The sequence below is a fragment of the Glycine max genome, chromosome 15 (assembly GCF_000004515.6).
Source record: "Glycine max cultivar Williams 82 chromosome 15, Glycine_max_v4.0, whole genome shotgun sequence".
Classification (NCBI taxonomy): Eukaryota; Viridiplantae; Streptophyta; class Magnoliopsida; order Fabales; family Fabaceae; genus Glycine; species Glycine max.
Window position 1 is genome coordinate 20,898,270 of NC_038251.2, and position 17,569 is coordinate 20,915,838.

The following is a 17,569-nucleotide window of genomic DNA, read 5'->3' on the forward strand; positions in this document are numbered from 1 at the left end:
ACCTATTATGTCTCTATTTATAGCTGGGGTACTCTTGTCCTTTTATTTATTATATTTTTTTTTATTTTATAAAAAGGAACTCTATTTTATTTCCTATCAAATGAATAAATAAAATATCTTTTTTATTTTCCTTCAAACCATTATTTTAATTAATAAAGTTATTTCTCCTTATTTATTTAATTATAAAAATCTCATCATTTTTCTAAAACTCTATTTATTTATAAATACAAATCCTTTTTAATTTATTTATGAAAAATGAGATGCTACAATCATTGCAGGAGGGCTCAACAGCTTGGTGCAACTCAGGCACACAAAGACCCAGGAAGAGGGCTGACTAGGATGGTGGCAGAGTTGGTTGATATTATCATTATTAGTATGTATTGATGTATTATGCACAATTTTTTTGTTTTGACATATTTTTTAGTTTATGTTGTGGTTGAATTACTATTTTTTTTCATTCATCAACTGTTTAATCAACATGTGCCTAGTAACAACAATAGTTTCTTCAATTGATTCATAAAACAAACATCGACATCAACAACTAAAAAATAGTGATAATGCATACTTTTCTTAGAAGAAGTCAACGTATGATTTTTATAATGTAAAAACATGACTAGTTATCATGCATCAAAGTGATGATCTCATCAGCAAATCTTGGTTTCTTTTGTTCGTATAACATGACAAGGATTTTATCTAAAGATCAACCAAAAGTTACATTTAACTCAATCAGACATTTGCTACTAAATTCCAAACAGATGAAAATCATTTTTCTCATATCATTGTTGCATTTAAGCTCCTTACACTCATATTCAATACAACCATCATCTACGTAAATAGGTTGGCGGTAAAAAAGATCAAGTAAAATTTTGCAACTTCCAATAGCATCCATAATTGTTTTCCTTAAAGCATCAATCGATATGTCCTCAGTTATTTTGATGACTTTAGGACTACTAGGACATTCAAACAATATCCATTCAGATGATGACATCATGTCACCATCATAATACACAACACCAAATACACCATGTTTTAAGCAATATGATGAAATATCAAATAAAGGTGTTGAGTTACATCAAACCCTTACTGCTATTTATATTAGATTATCTACTATTCTCTGGTAAGTCATACCAACGACTGGGATCACATTGACAATATGGACGATTTAGATTGTGTCTATATTTAATATGATTGATATGCGTATGAAAAAAAGTGTAAAGTTAATAAATACAATGTTGCAGTGTTCAATATATAAAAAACACAAAATGTATTTTTTTCTTTTTTCAATATTTAAAAAATAGTACAACAAAATCTAGATTCTATTTTTTAACCTTTTTTTATTACAATGAAATCATGATTCCATTGTGATGTGGAAAAAAAATAACAGCGTAATCAAGATTCCGTTGTGTTAAGGAGAGTGTCAATTTTTTTTTAAAAAATCATGATTTCATTGTTATGTTTGGGGCGACAAAAAAAAAATATACAATAGAGTCGTGATTCCATTATACATTATACAAAAGAATTACGATTCTGTTATAATAAGGAGGTGCGAATTTGGTTATGCAACATAATTATGATTTTTTTATACATTTTATTCAATAAAATCATGATCGCATGAAAAAAGATAATTTTAGAATAAAAAATCATTAAAAAAAGGATTCATTTCTTAATAGAGGTGAAAAAAACAATTACGATAAGGCCAATACCAATCCCTTAATCACAATCCTAACCTACTCGTGGCCCTGCAAATGAAGGAGAGGGCCCGATAGTTTGATAGTTCATCCGTGAATTTAAGGCTTAAAACAAGTTTGAAGAGCTTTTAACTTACAGATAGCAATATTTGAGGGGGAAAATATCTCCTTCTACTCAAAATAATAAATTTAAATTGTGGCAGTTAAAATAATTAATTATTTTAAAATTTAAAACATAAGAAAACTAATATTTTTAACGGAAAAGAAAAAAAACTAAATGAAATTTTTAAAAACATAAAAGACTAAAATAAAACTTTTAAAATTTAATGCATTAAAATAAAAATTTTAAAACTTAATATATCAAAATAAAACTTTAAAAAACATACATAATCAAAATAAAACTTTTTAAAATTTAGTATACCAAAATAAAAAATACTAAAATATAATAAACCAAAAATGAAATTTAACCCTACTTAAACGATAGATAATAGCATGAGCATTAACTTAAAATAGAATATGAGACGTAGTGTATGGTGAACCTAACAATTCTTAATGCAAAGTCTGTAGTTTGGCTTTGGATCTAATTAAATATCCATAGAAGTTTTTTTTTTCGTGTTTAAATCACATGCGTGATTGGAAATTCCATAGTTGACACAAATTTAGAGCTTGAAAAATAGTAAATGAGTAACAAAACCAAGAGACTGAAGACTGTTAAGTCTTGATTAAACAATTCTTAAGCAACAATATTGAATTCTATATGGGTTTCACTCTAAAACATACTAGGAGCTCAACTCAGCCTGTAAAATGGCAGCAAATGTTTAGCAGTTTCTCTATGAATAAATTGGCAATAAATTCTAACACTTCTTCATATAAATTGAAAAGGAGAAATTAGACCATTGTCTTATTCTCAATTTTATCATTAATGCTTTAATTATCATATTTAATGTATTATCTTTAATTTATGTTTCATAATATTTATATAATTTTTAATTAAAAGTTAATAATTAAAATTATACTAAAATACATAAATATATGTAATAAAATTATAAAAATTAAAATAACATTTATATATCATTTCCCGTCACCTAGACTTGCAGTATGCTGTTGTTTGTAGTTCAAAAATATAAAGTACACAATCCAGCTTGAACTATTAATTTCAATAGTTTTTTTTAATAAGTAATAATAATTTTTTTCATCTCATCCCAAATCGTCTTGTATGTTAAGATATGTTATAGATATATGTTGATACATTTTTTTTTTGTGTGCATATATGCTGATGCATAACAACAATAAGATTGTAAAGTCAAATGTAAAATGAGAATTATTTACCTAAAGTTACTTTTTATATATTTCAATCAATTAAAAAAATTTAACTTAATTTTTATAAATTTAAAATAAATGAAAACTATTTACCTAAATTTTCTTATAACAACTATTTACCTAAAGTGAATAAAGAATATAGTTTTTTTATAATTAATTAAAAAATAATTATTCAGATTTTAATATTTTATCATTTTATTACATATATTTTTGCATTTTAGTATAATTTTAATTAACAATTATAAAATTTTAATTTTATACCTAAATGAAACAAAAGAAAAATAAAAATGATGCATCAGATGTAATAATCATAGCATTATATTAATTGATAGAATTCATAATAAAACAAAGGTAAAATTACATTTTTGGTCCTCCAATTTGTCTTCAATTTTGATTTTGGTCTCTCTTTAAAATTATTGATGAATTTTGTCCTTCTATTTTATCCAAGCATGCAATCTTGGTTCCCCAATCCAGAATTGGACGTTGACGGTTACAAAGGAATATTGACTGCCACGTGTCACATTCTTATTGGATGATGACTGTTACGTGTCATGTTCTGATTGGATGTCGAATCCATGGAAGATGAAATGTATTGTTATTGTCATTGGCCAATCAGAATATGACACGTGGCAGTCATCATCCAATAAAAACGTGACAAGTGATAGTTAACATTCCTTTGTGACAGTCAACGTCCAATTTTGGATTGGGGGACCAAGATCGCGTGATTAGATAAAATAGGAGGACAAAATACGTCAATAATTTTAAAGGGGGACCAAAATCAAAATTTGAGAGAAATTGAGGGATCAAAAATACAATTTTACCTAAAATAAATGTCTAAATTTTATTGGTTGTTATTTAAACGTGTTTTTACTTGGGGCCTATTAGACAAACCCATGGCATAGTGTTGGTAAGTTTGACTTATCGACAAAGATTAATAAATACCATTTAAAATTCTCAAATCAAAATGAAGGAAATGCTAATAAAGACATTTGATTACAAATTAATTATTTATAACTTTTAAAATAATAATAACATATTAACTACTCTCTCTAAATTCATATATAAAAAAATTGATGTTCTATATTAAACTTAAATATAAATAAATCTAATTAATTTTATAATATTTAATGCTTTTATTTCTAAAATATCCTTTATTTAGTTCTAATTTTATTTTCAATGATTCTTTTGTATTCATGATAGCAAGTTCTAATGAAGAGTATTTTAAAAATAACTTTATTTTTTAATTGAGATTATTAAAATTAAATGATGTTAATTAAATTTTTTGATTAACATGAAATTAGTTATTTTTGTTTATATATGAATACAAAGGGAGTATTAGAAAAAAAAATAAATACTCAAATATTTTATTTGGAAAAAGAAAATATAATTATCTATATGATAAATAATACAAAAGAATAGAATATTATGTTAAAAAGTAGGAAAAATAAATACTCCCTCCATCTCATTATAATTGTCCTGTACGTAAGAAAAAATTATCTCAAAATAATTGTTATTTTATTTTTTTAATATAATATTATATATATATATATATATATATATATATATATATATATATATATATATATATATATATATATATATTTTAGTTATATCCCTTATAATATTAATAGTGAACAAAAAAATTTATAAATAAATTAATAATGATATAAGATTAATTTTGTTAAATTATTGCATGTGATGTACAAATGCATTAAATTTTGAAATTTGGTCCTATATCAGTAATTGGATAATTTAATTAATACTCTTGCATGAATACGTATACAGAGCGTATCCTTAATTATATGGTATTTAACAAAGATAAAAGAAAGTGATTTAGATACAATTCAATTATCACACAACTATGTGTATGCAACTCAGAGGAAGGGAGGGCTCCTATGAAACAAGAAATTTTCTTAATACTAGTTCTCATAATTATGGCAACATAATCGTATCGTGCATGTTAATTTGTGGCGAATTTATTGTAGAGGGTCCCCTTTACAAACTTTTTATGTAAAGGGGTCCCTTTTGTAACAAATTGTGCAAGGGTCTGTTTCTAAGGTGAAGCCGCCAGTAGGAGAAGTGAGAAAGCAATCCCGCCAGCAGCACAGGTGAGATGCTCCACGTAGGCACTGATGCCGCCATTCTTCTTGGCGATACTTGCTGAGTAGGCATTGATGTTGCCAGCAATAACAACGACATACACCACTAGGGCAATCTCGCCAGTGCTAACAGCGAGATGCTCCACGTAGGCAGTCTCGCCAGTGCTTCCTGCGAGATTGGTTACGCATGCTCTCCCTGTTCATGACGAGACTAAGCTAAAGCTAAGGTCTGAAAGGCAGGTTAGGGTTCAAAGGCTACCTGTAGATGTTCACATGCATTGCAGGTGCAAGGACATTTGTTGGGCAGGTTAGGGTTCAAAGGCTACACCTGTAGATGTTCACATGCATTGCAGGTTTTAGGATCACATGCATACAGTGTAGCTTCAGAGGCTCACATCACATGTATGACTTCGGGGAAAATTTTGCATGCTTTTAATAATGGCAAGACACAAGTAGTTTTTGTTTAAATAGAGTAGGATACAACTTCAAATTTCACAGCATTCTGAAGGAAGGAGAAAGAAAGATACTGGTTGTTTCAAGAGAGAAAGAAAAGGTTGAAATTTCACACGCTTTGTTTGAAGTTTGTTTTTGTTTGAAGTTACTTCATTTCATCTTCAACTTCAAAGTTCTATTGAAAGTAAGGATCTTTTTAATTTATTTTAAGGAATAAAATTTTATTGAGTCAAATTTTTAGAAGCATTATTTGATGCTGTTTCAACTTAATTTTTTTAATAATTTGTATCATTTACAAATTCTTTATTTTGAAGTAATTAATTTTGTGGTTAAAATCAAATTTGAAGCTGAAATTTAAGTGTAGTAAATTTTTGAATTAGATTTTGTATTTGAAAATTATTACCACTAATTATTTCAGCCTTAAGAATATATTTAAACGTGATAGTTGCAGATTTTGAACTTGAGGAATTTTTCACAAATTATTTAATTAGTGTAATAATTTTTTTTAGAATAAAATATGAATGTCTAGTTTAAGTTTAATAGAGCAAGCAAATAAATATTTTTATTTTTATGATTGACAAAATATTAGTTGAAGTAATAAATTTATTTGTTAGACTAAAAATGAAGGTAAAGTTTAAGTGTAATAATTTTTGGAATTAGAATTGTTATTTTAAAATTATTATCAGTAATTATTTGTAAGCGTCTTTGTTCATGGTTTTTGTGGCTTAGAAATTTGACGTGTGACCCTTCGGGTTATAAGCTTTTGTTGATGCTATTTCTGACTTACAAATATTTAGAGGTGAGTCTTCGACTTTGAAGTTATAATTTTTGAATTATTTAATGAGTAATATTTTTTGAATTATTTAATTGAGTAATAATTTTTTGATTACAAATAATTCGAGTAATAATTTTAGAATATTTGATTACAATAATTTTTGTTAAGGAAATTTAATAGTGCAAGCAAATAGATTTATTAATTTTTATCATTCACAAAATATTTAATTGAAGTAATAATTGTTTTTTTAGAAAAAAATTAATACGTGAAGTTTAGCTATTAATTTTTGTAATTAGGTTTTTTATTTGAAGTTATTTTAATAATGTTAATTATTTAAAGCTTTGTTCATGGGTGGACAGGTTACAAATAATTACATGATTCCCTTATAGTTTTTTGAAGTTAGAATGAAATTTTAATCTGTAGTTTAAGTTTAAGTTTAACTTTAATTAGTAGATGCAAGCAAGCAAATACACTTATTTATTTTAAAAGACTGTTGTTATGATTAATTATTTTTAATTTTGTTGATGTAGGTATATCATGAATTCAATTATTACAGTGTTGTATTTCAACGGAAGAGTATATGAAGACAATGATGGTGTAATATTTGAAGGCAGTAAAAAGACGATTCAGATTAAACGCGGAATTAGTTTCAATGCTTTGAAAAAAAAATTGGAGATAAGGTAAAGTTAGAAAATAATGAAATTATTTCTACTATAAGTTGTAGATTTTTAGTTTCAGGAAAATATGTTGCGTTGCAAATTTGTGATGACGAAGATGTTGAAACTATGATCGAAAGTTTTCAACAACAACAACAAATGTCAGTTCTAGAATTGTACGTAGAAAAGGATGTTGCTGGTGGTTCTATGTTTCATGCTGCAAATTCTGTTACGTCATGTGACGTAATGTATCTCATCATGAGTCGGAACTGCCAAGAAATATAAGCAATTTACATGTGATGAAATGATGATGATGATGATTATCTTGCATCTAACTCATACGTTGAAGAGTCTTTCGATGAAGATGATAGTGATGATGGAATATCTGATACAGACGATGAAGTCACTGACATCGTTGAACCAGTTTCAATTGTTCACCCAACGAAGGTAAATGTTTGTGAAATACAAAATTAGTTGAATACATCTATCTTTTTATGAGAATTGTATTTAATGGTAACTAAATAGGAGTAGTTTGTTGACGTGATTTTTTTTTATAAATTATTAGGTGTACCAGAAATTCAAAATCCATTTTGGAATGATGCTATGCATTATAATAATATCAATTGGAGTCATCCGGACGAGGAGGACATTTGTGGTCTGGACATGCCAACGACTTTTAATGTTGGACAAGAATTATATGTTGGCATGGATTTTGACAGTAAAGATGCGGTCAAAAATGCACTCAAACAATATGTGATGAAGGTGCATCAAATTTTAAGGTTGTTGAAACGAAATCACACAAATATATCGTTTGTTGCCCAACAACACCGAAGAGTCTCCTTGCCCTTTTTATATGAGGGCAATTTTATCCAAAAAAACTGATGCATGGAAAGTGACACAATGGGGTGGACCGCACACATGTCTAAATATGACTATGACACAAGACCATGAGAAGCTTGATTCAAATTTAATTGCGACTTGCGTAGTAGGTACGTTTTTTATGTTCATATTATCCTACTTTTGTGTTATTTGTTATTTTAATTTGTAATTTATTTATTATTTGAATTACAGGCATGATCAGAGAAGATCCATCAATAAAAATTTCTTTGATTCAAGAAAGGATAAATAGTGAATTTTCCTATAAGGTTTCATACAGAAAAGCATGGATGGCCAAACAAAAGGCGATTGCAATTGAATATGGCGATTGGGAAGAGTCGTATGCGAAACTCTCGTCATGGCTAACACACATGCAAAATCATTCTCCTGGCTCTTACTTTCAAATACTACATGACGATTTTATTGTTGGTAATAGGGTGAGTCGCGAACATCGTCAGTTTCATAGAGTATTTTGGACATTTGGTCAATGCAAGGAGGCTTTTAAGTACTGTAAGCCAATCATACAAGTTGACGGCACACATTTATACGGCAAATACCGTGGGACCCTGTTAATGGCCACATCGCAAGATGGAAATGGTGGTGTTCTTCCTCTAGCATTCGCCGTGGTCGAAGGCGAGACGCTAACAGCATGGTCATGGTTTTTGGCCCACTTGCGTGAACACGTCACAGATAAGAATGGAATTTGTCTAATATCTGATCGTCACGCGAGTATAAAGTCTGCTGTCGCTAACGAAGCACTTGGTTGGCAACCTCCCCACGGTTATCATGTGTACTGCGTCCGACACATAGCCAGCAATTTCAATCGCAAATTCAACAACGCGAAACAAAAAGAGATGTTCAAGAAATTGGGTAAGGTTTATTTTATACATTAATTTAATTTGAGTTTCATGTCTACGTACAACTTTTGATGATAACAAATTTGATGCAGCGTACACTCCTTGCAAGCATGTGTTTGATCAAAACTTAGAAAAATTTCGTCAATTGAGTCCAGCCATAGCAAGATGGATTGATCGCATTTCAAAGGAAAAATGGAGCATGGCTTACGATACATCTGGACGACGATATGGTCACATGACAACCAACCTATCAGAATGTGTGAATAAGGTGTTGAAAGATTGTCGCAACATTCCAATAACAGCGTTGGTCAAGTCAACATATAGTAGGTGCCGAAAGTACTTTGTTGATCGTGGTCGCCAAGCCCAAAGACAATTAAGAGAAGGCCAAGTTTATTGTTCTAAGCTTGTTACAGAACTTAGGAAAAATCAAGAACAAGCTTGTTCGCACATCGTTCGCGTGTATGATATCCACTCGACAAGGTTTGAAGTAGAGGAGACCTTCAATCCTATAACGCAACGTGGCGGACAAAAATGGGCAGTTAACTTGAATGCCATTATTGTCAATGCAATTCAATTATTACAGTGTTGTATTTCAACGGAAGAGTATATGAAGACAATGATGGTGTAATATTTGAAGGCAGTAAAAAGGCCATTCAGATTAAACGCGGAATTAGTTTCAATGCTTTGAAAAAAAAAATTGGAGATAAGGTAAAGTTAGAAAATAATGAAATTATTTCTACTATAAGTTGTAGATTTTTAGTTTCAGGAAAATATGTTGCGTTGCAAATTTGTGATGACGAAGATGTTGAAACTATGATCGAAAGTTTTCAACAACAACAACAAATGTCAGTTCTAGAATTGTACGTAGAAAAGGATGTTGCTGGTGGTTCGATGTTTCATGCTGCAAATTCTGTTACGTCATGTGGACGTAATGTATCTCATCATGAATCGGAACTGCCAAGAAATATAAGTAATTTACATGATGATGAAGATGATGATGATGATGATTACCTTGCATCTAACTCATACGTTGAAGAGTCTTTCGATGAAGATGATAGTGATGATGGAATATCTGATACAGACGATGAAGTCACTGACATCGTTGAACCAGTTTCAATTGTTCACCCAACGAAGGTAAATGTTTGTGAAATACAAAATTAGTTGAATACATCTATCTTTTTATGAGAATTGTATTTAATGGTAACTAAATAGGAGTAGTTTGTTGACGTGATTTTTTTTAAATTATTAGGTGTACCACAAATTCAAAATCCATTTTGGAATGATGCTATGCATTATAATAATATCAATTGGAGTCATCCGGACGAGGAGGACATTTGTGGTCTGGACATGCCAACGACTTTTAATGTTGGACAAGAATTATATGTTGGCATGGATTTTGACAGTAAAGATGCGGTAAAAATGCACTGAAACAATATGTGATGAAGGTGCATCAAACTTTTAAGGTTGTTGAAACGAAATCACACAAATATATCGTTTGTTGCCCCAACAACACCGAAGAGTCTCCTTGCCCTTTTTATATGAGGGCAATTTTATCCAAAAAAACTGATGCATGGAAAGTGACACAATGGGGTGGACCGCACACATGTCTAAATATGACTATGACACAAGACCATGAGAAGCTTGATTCAAATTTAATTGCGACTTGCGTAGTAGGTACGTTTTTTATGTTCATATTATCCTACTTTTGTGTTATTTGTTATTTTAATTTGTAATTTTATTTATTATTTGAATTACAGGCATGATCAGAGAAGATCCATCAATAAAAATTTCTTTGATTCAAGAAAGGATAAATAGTGAATTTTCCTATAAGGTTTCATACAGAAAAGCATGGATGGCCAAACAAAAGGCGATTGCAATTGAATATGGCGATTGGGAAGAGTCGTATGCGAAACTCTCGTCATGGCTAACACACATGCAAAATCATTCTCCTGGCTCTTACTTTCAAATACTACATGACGATTTTATTGTTGGTAATAGGGTAAGTCGCGAACATCGTCAGTTTCATCGAGTATTTTGGACATTTGGTCAATGCAAAGAGGCTTTTAAGTACTGTAAGCCAATCATACAAGTTGACGGCACACATTTATACGGCAAATACCGTGGGACCCTGTTAATGGCCACATCGCAAGATGGAAATGGTGGTGTTCTTCCTCTAGCATTCGCCGTGGTCGAAGGCGAGACGCTAACAGCATGGTCATGGTTTTTGGCCCACTTGCGTGAACACGTCACAGATAAGAATGGAATTTGTCTAATATCTGATCGTCACGCGAGTATAAAGTCTGCTGTCGCTAACGAACATCTTGGTTGGCAACCTCCCCACGGTTATCATGTGTACTGCGTCCGACACATAGCCAGCAATTTCAATCGCAAATTCAACAACGCGAAACAAAAAGAGATGTTCAAGAAATTGGGTAAGGTTTATTTTATACATTAATTTAATTTGAGTTTGATGTCTACGTACAACTTTTGATGATAACAAATTTGATGCAGCGTACACTCCTTGCAAGCATGTGTTTGATCAAAACTTAGAAAAATTTCGTCAACTGAGTCCAGCCATAGCAAGATGGATTGATCGCATTTCAAAGGAAAAATGGAGCATGGCTTACGATACATCTGGACGACGATATGGTCACATGACAACCAACCTATCAGAATGTGTGAATAAGGTGTTGAAAGATTGTCGCAGCATTCCAATAACAGCGTTGGTCAAGTCAACATATAGTAGGTGCCGAAAGTACTTTGTTGATCGTGGTCGCCAAGCCCAAAGACAATTAAGAGAAGGCCAAGTTTATTGTTCTAAGCTTGTTACAGAACTTAGGAAAAATCAAGAACAAGCTTGTTCGCACATCGTTCGCGTGTACGATATCCACTCGACAAGGTTTGAAGTAGAGGAGACCTTCAATCCTATAACGCAACGTGGCGGACAAAAATGGGCAGTTAACTTGAATGGCCATTATTGTCAATGCGGAAGGTATTCTGCGCTTCACTATCCATGTTCACACATTATTGCAGCTTGTGGTTACGTGAGCATGAACTACTACCAATATATAGATGTTGTTTACACCAATGAGCACATCTTAAAAGCATACTCCGCACAGTGGTGGCCTCTTGGGAATGAAGCGGCAATTCCTCCTTCTGATGAGGCATGGACACTAATCCCTGACCCAACTACAATTCGTGCGAAAGGTCGGCCAAAATCAACAAGGATAAGGAATGAGATGGATTGGGTCGAACCATCTGACCACCGACAAAAATGTAGTAGATGTGGAGCTGAAGGGCACAATAGGCGCCGATGTCCAATGCAATCTGACCGTGGGAGTAATTCATTTAATTGATTTATGTATGTTACATGACTGACTTGTATTGCTTTAGGTTTTGTTCAATGTATTTACTTGTTGGTCTTCAATGAAATCGTCAGTTACTTTTTGTTGAATGTGTGCTTCTAATGAAATAAAATTACATTTAGAAGTTGAAATAAATGGAGTGGATCAATCGAGGTTGAGTGACATTGGTGTTGATCGTTAGTTAGAAACGTTAGTTATTTTTTGTCTACCTTAGTTTTTTTAACTATCTACAATGACAAACTATGGATTTAGTCATTATGGTTTAGTGTCTAAGTATTCTGGTTTAGTGTTTAGGGTCTAAGCCTTAGGTTTTAGGGTTCAGAATTTAGGATTTAAGGGTTTAGGGTTTAAAATTTAGTGTTTAGGGTTGGGGGTTTAGAATTTAGTATTTAGGGTTATGTGATTAGTTTTTAGGGTATATTTTTAATATTTTTGGATTTAGGGTTTAAAAGGCAGTGTTAAGGGATTAGGGATTAGGGTTTAGTTTTTATATTTTAGGGTTTAGGGCTAAGTTTTTATATTTTAGGGGTTAGGGGATTAGGGTTTAGTTTTTAGATTTTAGGATTTAAGGCTACGTTTTTATATTTTATGGGTTAGGGTTTAGTTTTTATATTTTAGGGGTTAGGGTTTAGTTTTTATATTTTAGGGTTTAGGGTTTAAAAGGTGGGGTTAAGGGATTACATATTAGGGTTTATTGTTAATATTTTAGGGTTTAGTTTTTTATTTTAGGGGTTAGGGTTTAGTTTTTATATTTTAGGGTTTAGGGCTAAGTTTTTGTATGTTAGGGGTTAGGGTTTAAAAGGTGGGGTTAAGGGATTAGGGAGTAGGGTTTATTTTTAATATTTTGTGTTTAGGGTTTAGTTTTTGTTATTTTAGGGGTTAGGGTTTAGTTTTGATATTTTAGGGTTTAGGGCTAAATTTTTGTATTTTAGGGTTTAGGGTTTAAAAGGTGGGGTTAAGGGATTAGGGAGTAGGGTTTATTTTTAATATTTTAGGGTTTAGGGTTTATTTTTTTATTTTAGGGATTAGGATTTAGTTTTTATATTTTAGGGTTTAGGGCTAAGTTTTTGTATTTTAGGGTTTAGGGTTTAAAATGTGGTGTTAAGGGATTAGGGAGTAGGGTTTATTTTTAATATTTTAGGGTTTAGGGGTAAGTTTTTTTATTTTAATGGTTAGGGTTTAAAAGGTGGGGTTAAGGGATTACGGATCAGGGTTTATTTTTAATATTTTAGGGTTTAGGCCTAAGTTTTTATATGTTTGGGTTTAGGGTTTAGTTTCTATATTTTTGGGATTAGGGTTTAGTTCTTATTTTTTAGGGTTTAGGGGTTAAAAGGTAGGGTTATGGGATTAGGGTTTAGGGTTTATTTTTAAATTTTTAGGGGTTAGGGTTTAAAAGACAGTGTTAAGGGATTAGGAATTAGGGTTTAGTTTTTATATTTTAGGGGTTAGGGTTTAGTTTTTATATTTTAGGGGTTAGGGTTTAGTTCTTATTTTTATGGGGTAGGGTTTAGTTTTTATATTTTAGGGGTTAGGGTTTAGTTCTTATTTTTATGGGTTAGGGTTTAGTTTTTATATTTTAGGGTTAAGTGTGTAGTTCTTATTTTTTTTAGGGTCAATGGGTGAAAAGGTAGGGTTAAGGGATTAGGGTTTAGGGTTTACTAACGACAATATTTTAGGGGTTAGGGTTTAGTTTTTATATTTTAGGGGTTAGGGTTTAGTTTCTATATTTTAGGGGTTAGGGTTTAGTTCTTATTTTTCAGGGTTAAGTGTTTAGTTCTTATCTTTTAGTGTTAAGGGGTTAAAAGGTAGGGTTAAGGGATGAGGGTTTAGGGTTTTTTATATTTTTAGGGTTTAGGGTTTAGTTCTTATTTTTTAGGGTTAAGGGGTTCAAAGGTAAGGTTATGGGATTAGGGTTTAGGGTTTAGTTTTTATTTCTTAGGGTTAAGGGTTTAATAGGTATGGTTAAGGGATTTGTGCACATATGACATTGATGTTTATCGTTACTTAGAAACATTAGTTTTTTGCTAAGTTTCTACCTTAGTTATTTGTTAACTTCATTGATTATTATAGTTTGATACGCGACATAAACTGTATCCATAAGTAAGCCTTAATAAACTGAATATCATACATTACGTGTGAAATTCAAATGAGAAATATACAACAAAGTCTGAATAAATGGAGACATGCAAATCATTCATTTTGGTTTCCGTGATGCCGTTAGGATGTGTCACATGGTCGATCCCATCTTCGTGCTTGGCGATCAGGATTTCTTTTGCCCCGATGCCTCCCCGCTTCTTCTTCGTCAGCCTCCGCAGAAAATGCGTGACGCAAATCAACACTGAATAAGTCACCCGTATTAGGTATTTGTCCCGGTACATTCCATTGTGTTCCTAATGGGGCATTAGGTGTTGGAATTGGGTCATGATATTGCTGTGAAGGGGGTCATTGTGGGCCATGAAAAATTAGCTTGTGTTTCCGCAACACCACCGAACGATTGCTGGCTTGCAGAAGTATCAGTGTGATGACCCTGAAAAGGATACTAATACATTTGTGTCAGATACTGAGCAAATGTTTGTGGCGTGTAATACATTCCATGGCCACGCTCCGCCATTTGTTGGGAATATTCTTCCGCTTCAACAGTCTCCCTTCGTCTGTCTATGCCCTGAGTTTCAACACTTGACTGAAGTATGTGAAACTGTTGTGCGGGAAATTGACGCTCTGATGCGGACCATGTGACACTGGCCTCAGTGACTCTCTCTTGCTCTTCGGATAAAATTGTAATTTTTTCCACATAAGGCACGAGATCATCAACTGTCCATGTATTCCTCCCTTGAGGAGACACCATGTATTGTAATGTCTCTGCAACTTCAGCCTGCAATTGTTAGGGTCACAAAATTAATGGCCATCATTAAAAAAATGTTCAAGTTAAATATCCAAAAAAATTAAAAAATACCAATGTAGCCGTGTTTGCATTTTGTGGGTCAACAAACATCTTTGTCTTTCCCCTATACCAGACCATGTAGTATGAGTTAAAGCTCAATAGGTCTTCTTGTCGGGGATAAGCGTCGACCCTAAATGCATGGCGATTATTCCACTGATGAATCATTGGGGCGAACAATTGCCCCCAATTTTCGTCATGTTTCCCTTTTAATGTTATGCCATGAATGTTTAAGGGTTGTGAAGGAGACTCTGGAATTGGTTGCTGCATCCCAAATTGTCTCAATACTCTGTCCTGTTGGTGTCACTCAATAACTTGGAAACAAATTAGTGGCACCACCGCGTACCACGCGAGACTTCCGACTAAACAAACGGGAGGCAACAGTGATATAACGGTTGATGGATACGGCTCCCACACAAACTGCATATAACAACATAGTTGTGAACATTTTAGTAAAATAACATATAATTTTTTATTTTACCAATACAATAGCATGTTCTTACCTCATGACGGTTTCATAATATCCAACTTGCGACGAAAAATTCGCACATCATCATGTCGATATGTTGGTTTCACGTCGCAGCCACCTACAAAGATTAAAATTTAATATATGCTAAAACCATTTATTCTATTGAAATGAAAGATGCTGTTAAAAATGACTAACCTGTGCCCCAGTGGTGTATTTTCTACTTGGGAAGGAGTCCTCTTTGGAACCAAGGTTGGACATCGTTCCCATGCCCATATTTGTAGTAAGATGCACATACCTCCGATTGATTTAGTTTTATAATCGGTGGCATTGCACATATCTCTGTATAGAAAACCAAGTACGGCAGCTCCCCATGCATATCTGCCACATTCTTCAAAGTCACGTAAAAATTGAAGGTACCTTAGCGAAACTTTGTTACTGCTTTTGTCAACGAACAAGACACCTCTAATGAATCTCAGTATCCATGCACGGGCAAACCTTCGTACTTGTTCTTCATCGTCGTCGTTATTTATTTGTGCAAAATGGTGAGCCAGCCAACTTAATTTAACCACACTACCTTTAATTTCACCTTCTTGTGGTCTGACTCCCAATAATTCCTCACATAAATAAGCCCAATCAAGATTTGTTGGACCGATTAATGGTAAACCATCCACACTTATACCTAACAATACAAAGACATCTTGGAGAGTAATAGTACACTCTCCGCATCTCATGTGAAACGTATGTGTTTCCGGCCTCCATCTTTCTATCAGAGCACTAATTAATGAGGCATTTATTTTTAAGTATCTCATCTTGATAATCCAGGTGAAACCAAATTGTAGAAGAAAAGGAAAAATTTGCTCTAGAATTTGTTCTTTCCCTTGATATGTGGGGACAGCTCGTCTGATATGTAATTTCCGATCTTCTTCCCCATTCCAAACATGTTCTGAAACATGCTTAGGTTGCATCCATAATACATCAGCATCGATAGGGCCAGACTTAATGTTAATATGTGATGAAGATGATGATGAAGATGCTATTGCTACTGCAAAATAAAATATAATACAATAAATTCACAAATCAATTTATACATTATTTGTAGATAATATAAATTAAATTAAACTATGCACATTTATAAAAACATTATTAAATATATAACAATAAATTTGTAAAAAATCAAACTGGCCAATTTTTAATATATTCTATAGATAAATTAAAATACATGTGAAGAAAAATTTAAATAAATAATTTTTTTTCTTCAATTAACAAAAAAATAATTGAATAAAATATGGACTAACAAATTATTTATAATACAAACAAATATTGAAATGCAAAAAATTATTTAAACAATATATATACAAAAATAATAATAATGTACAATGTATCATATATTTAATAACGTAAATTTCCTAAAATAAATAATATTAACCTACAAACTAAAACTAACACTATCTTATCATATATATATATATATATATATATATATATATATATATATATATATATATATATATATAACTAAAAACTAAAAATAATTAACTCAAACAATATTAACTTATCAATTCATTTATTTAAAACTATACTATCTATATATAACATACAAAAATATAACACTAATAAGGCAAATTTACGCGTCTCTAATATTACAATTATTTATTTACGTGTGAAATGCTTAATATTACAAAAACTAAAAATTTATGTCTACCTAAAATTTACAAATATGTACCTAAAGCTAATATTAATTTATGCGTAATATTTCTACCGCTACCTAATATTACCTGTGCCTAATATTTCTAAGGCTAATATTACGTGTGTCTAATATTTTTAAACCTAATAATACCTTTGGTTGTGGCTGACTAAAGTATCATATATATATATATATATATATATATATATATCACATATATAATATCTAAAAATATATACTACAAACTAAATAATATTTTCATACTAACTAACCTAACCTTACAATACCTATTATCCTAATTAACCTAAACTTACAATACCTATTAATACTAGCTAACCTATTATTTTTATAATATTAACAACAGAATATATAAATCATAATATATAAAT